Here is a 5,137-nt window from a genome sequence, read left to right as displayed (position 1 = left end):
ACTGAAAACACTCAACATTGCCTGTATAATGATTCATTATCCCCTAAGTACCTTCTTTAGGAAGCAACCTCTTATAAATTTTGAATTCGATGCCTTGTACAATCTATAACCGACTTGTAGAATTGGTTCATATGTTACATCTCTCATCAGCCTGCACATATCAATGGTTCGATTCAGTATTTCAAGGTCATAAGCACCACTGTCTGATTGTAGGAATATCTCGGTATGACTAAATGAATTTGTGATCGGTTGTAAGATCTCCAAGTTAATATTCAGTAGACCTGGAAATGTGATCGAGGAATTGACACGACATTTTGGTGAGAATGACTCGGTGGTTAACTTGTCGACGCTTACAATGTACGGACGCTATGAAATAGAAATTTAGGTCAAAACAACATTGTCTTATGCAAACCAAAACAATTATCAGAATATATGGTTTGAGGGCAGTTAGTGCGAGATAGGTAGTACTTTTAGTTTAAATTGAAAAGGGACTATTAAGTTAAGACAGGAAACATGGAAATGGATACAAATGAAATTTAATTAAATTCAAGGATACGAACATACCCATCCATGAACATAATTGTAAACCAAAAGCTGAATTAGTAGCAACAGCGCTACTATTACATGCACTTTTTCATCGGAACGTGAGGACATTCTATTCGTTGCAACCGACATTGTACGACTGTGGTGGAGTTTTATGAGTTTCTGTTTAGATATGACGATTAAAAATAAATCAGCCGGTAATTGGTGTCATCACAATTAGCTTATTAGCTTATTTGTCAACTAACACCCTCTACAATCCATTTCTATTTTCGTTCTATACTTTCAGATTTTGTAAATCAGCGTCATAGATAGATATTATCTCTTATGGAAATAGTTGGTGTGACGAACATCACCAGTATAGAGTTGTCGAAATTCATATTTCTTTTGACCAAATTCTTCCATCAATTTTTTTTAGAATAAACATCACTCCCAACACTCATTTCAAAATACTTAGCAATACGACTCTCCTGTTTTCTTAGTTCCACACATTTCTTAAGTTAATATGATTCCCTTTGTGCAGCTAAACATAGCTCCGCGAAAGAGACCTAACTAGAAATTTTCTCTGTAATACTGTCAAACTTGACAGAAGTACAAAACATCAATTTGAATTAGGTCTCATTCGCGATGCTATAAATGTAGCTATAGTGCATATGTGTGTATAATATGTTGCAAGAAGTGGTTGGAATTTAATAAAAATAGCCAGAAAAATGAATTTGTTCCTAACTATTTAGAGGTGATTGTATGCTGCTGTACAGACAAGCTCTTCATTCCAGTCCGGGTTCTTATGTAATTCCGTGCGCTGGAGATTCTAACGAAATTTTGACCACGGGATAAAAAAGAGGGGGTCCAAGTTACCTAACAAATTTTTTTTTGGGGTTCTCGAACCGTAAAAACATCAATATCTCCGTTAAAAATCAATATTTTTTTATGCGGTAAATTTTATTTGAAAGGCCGATCCATTGCCGACATTTCATGGAATAACTTTTTTTTGGGATCTCAAAGCGAGCTATCTGGGATGTCCTAAAATGTGACACTAAAAAACCGCTAACTTTGACAGTCTCTGCGGCCTGTAAATCCTAACTGTTTTTAATGATCAGAGGTGTTTTGGAAAGCTGGAGACTAACTCTTTCAGATCTAGCTGGCCGAGCATACACGTACCATAGGATGTGTAGACATGGGCCTGGGAACCGAGCATAGCTATAACCGCATTTTTTTCGTACCAACATTATTGATTTTATGAAGTGCCGTGGCTTAGTTTTCCCTATTTTATACTCAAAACAACTAACAAGTCACTCTTAGAGATTTCCTACATAGTGGCTTGAGTTTCCTGTAGATCCATAACGCTCCCAACACTAGATATTGATGAATTTAAGGACTTTTCTCATTTTTTCTTCATTCCCAACTGGATTTATAGCTTATTTGAGGTGGGACTAGGTCAGTTCCTAACGTTGCATTACTTTTCAGTGCTCATCCTCCCTCCACATCCTAGAATTCATGCACCCACATCACTTCCGTCTATTCTTCTTCATTCCCAACTGGATTTATAGCTTCTTTGAGGTGAGAATAGGTCAGTTCCTAACGTTGCACTACTTGTCAGTGCTCATCCTACCCCATAACCTAGAATTCATGCACCCACATAACTTCCGTCTATTTTTCTTCATTCCCAACTGGATTTAAAGCTTCTTTGAGGTGAGAATAGGTCAGTTCCTAACGTTGCACTACTGTGGGGCAAGGATGAGCACTGAAAAGTAGTGCAACGTTAGGAACTGACCTATTCTCACCTCAAAGAAGCTTTAAATCCAGTTGGGAATGAAGAAAAATAGACGGAAGTGATGTGGGTGCATCAACATTCCACAGTGTTACACTGTGGAATTAACAATCGGGAAATGAGTAGAACAAGAAACGAATCATTTTGAATTCCATTTTATTTAAAAAATATACAATCGAGATATGACGTTGAGGTTACAACTTACGCAGCTAGTTTAGTTCGAAGTTAGCTTAATTAAAAGGTATGAAATCTTACGACCTTCAATTGAAATGTTTTATTAGTTCAGTGACTCTGCTGTTTCTTACGTTAAATTACTTCTAACCGACTAGCACATCACTTGGTCACTTTTTCCCACCTGACAAACATAAAAAATTAGATTTTACACGCGAAATCATCAAACTTGATTTACCTTTCTTTCCACCACCTCCACCACCACTGTTTTTATTGTTACCGCCTTTAGAATTTCCACCAGCTTTATTATTCGATCCTTTGCCACCTTTACTTTTCTGTCAATAGATAGAAAATCAGAATTAGTTTTAATGTACATAGTAACGCTTCAACAATTTTTAAGGGATCGACAGAATTTCTTGGTTCTAAATGATAAACGAAAATCACGAACCCTATCGAACCCTATCATTCTATTCTACTTTTCAAGCAGAATTCAGTTACGAATCATTTCACTAACCGCAGTCAACTTAACATCTTCTATTAAAGACTTTTGTCTTACAAAAGGATCTTTCATTAAATGTTTTACGATTTTTCTATGCACAACCGAAATACTCAACACTTGACTCAATTTTAATATCACTAACCTCTTGTGTTGCGTGATTTGGATTACCTCCACCTATCGCGCCACCCTTTCCTTTATCTTTTCCCATGATCAATCAGGTCTTTTTGGAAATAATTAGTAGCTCTATGACAAAGCGATTTGAATTTTTCTCGTTGCGTATCGTAGTTAGTACATTTAGTACCTTACAATACGACGCAAAAACTGCAACTGAGATGCATCTCTTAAAATAAGTGCAGCTCACGTCAAGTTGAATGTCAGTGCCAAAAAATTAAATAAAAGTTATATATTCAAGTCACTCTCTGTATGTGCAATTAGTTATAAAATCTAATGTTGTGGTGTGAATTTTGGCTTGCGCTTGATTTTGTTTACGATGTCAATGTAAAGCGGAAGTATAACAAACAATGCTTCTTCCTTAATGTTATTTCTCCATTGAGTAAGAACCATTAAAGAAGTGTGTTTTTGGTAGTCCTTTTGCTGTTATTTTGTTTACGAGAATCTTAAGTATTAAAGGGAATTCAGTACAGAAAATCATGAACAGTGGAACAGCTTAGCCTTCTAAGGACGGATAAATCATTCGTTGTCCACAGTAACGATACAATTTTATCAATGAGCTCCAGCCGACATCGTTTTTATAGTAAAACTCATGTTCAACAAATGAAGTAAAAGATTTTGTTTTCAATCTGATGACAATATACTTAGAAATCAAGTAATATATTCAATAACTAAGCTAATGATATGCTTGACGTCTGTTAAATGTTTTCCCAAATCGTTGAAGATGTCTAAATAAAAGGAAAACTTTAACAGCAAAAGTCCTATCATCACAAAATATTTTATATGAATGAAAATGCGAAAAGCTCATGAAATTCCATTTTCTTGTAATACACAAATCAATAAAGCGCACCCCTCAAACAATCAATAGACGAGAAACTACTTGATTTCCCAATGATAGGACATATTAAAGAAAACACCCTCTTAAATTACAATTTTCTACTTTTTATTCGCATTTTCTCTTCGTTTATCATTCTCATCTCTACTACGACATCATTTTCCTGTACACACATCTATAGATAGTCAAACATACACATTCCGTTATATATACAAACATTTTCATATATATACACAGCGTTCAGTATAATACGCAACATCCCAAAATTATATTTTCTATTTTCCTTTTTGCAATCAATTTCCATGTAGTAAGCAGATTTTCCCGTTATGGATGTAGAGATTCGAATATGTTTGTGTGTTTTACTGGTTATGTTTTGTCAAATGGCTGTACTGCTGATTTCCTTCTATGTGTTAAATGGAAACCTTATATCTCACCAATCTATTCCAAGACATTTTTACCAAGTTGATCAAAAATACGTCGGTTCTTCTGCACACATACACACATATCTGTACAACGGCAATAATATAATGTCATTTGTCTTCTTTATTTTTAAATTAACTTCAATTTACCCATAGCATTGCCAAAAAATATCTATGGTCTGCCTTCCATTTTGAACGTTTTTCACATTCACTGTCTGTACACATATCTATATACACGAAAATATATTACACATCCCCACATATATAACCGCGAACACAGAGGATTTTCCCATTTTCTCCCCTTATACTTTCATGAAAATTTTATTTGTTTTTTGGATTTCCAAAGTCTATGGTGTGTACTGAAAACCACAAAGTCTGCATGTAATGTTTTAGTTTCGGATAGCATAAGCGCAGTGAAAAATCCGTACGTCTTAGTTGTCATGGAAACGAATCTTTTGGCGAGATAACGTTACTTTATTGGCGTAGATTGAATATTCGGAGGGTGAATCTTTCATGTCCTCAGCATTTTATTTCATTTGTTTTTCATTTTGGAAAAGTTTTGTAATTAATTTGTTAGGGTAATTATCTGTAATGTGCGGGTTATGTGCTTATTGTTTCTCTTTTTTTATATTCGGTGTGGAAGCAAAACGTTTTCTAAAAACGGAAAAATTACTGCAATTGTGAATGTAGTTGGATGAAAGTGGGCAATATTTATGTAATTGTTTTCTCCT

At 34.9% G+C, this 5,137-nt stretch overlaps 1 long non-coding RNA gene across 1 annotated transcript; it reads right to left on the bottom strand.

Annotated features, from left to right (window-relative positions):
• Positions 1 to 2,448: 2,448 nt before the first annotated feature.
• Positions 2,449 to 3,372, bottom strand: LOC119068695. The gene is made up of 3 exons (XR_005086206.1): positions 3,124 to 3,372; positions 2,721 to 2,817; positions 2,449 to 2,666 (listed from the first exon to the last, which is right to left on the bottom strand). It is a non-coding gene; the product is annotated as an uncharacterized LOC119068695 (long non-coding RNA).
• Positions 3,373 to 5,137: the final 1,765 nt, after the last annotated feature.

This window comes from Bradysia coprophila, chromosome II (genome assembly GCF_014529535.1).
Source record: "Bradysia coprophila strain Holo2 chromosome II, BU_Bcop_v1, whole genome shotgun sequence".
NCBI lineage: Eukaryota > Metazoa > Arthropoda > Insecta > Diptera > Sciaridae > Bradysia > Bradysia coprophila.
The sequence above is the reverse complement of the archived record's forward strand: the minus strand, read 5'-3'. Positions and strand labels throughout refer to the sequence as shown.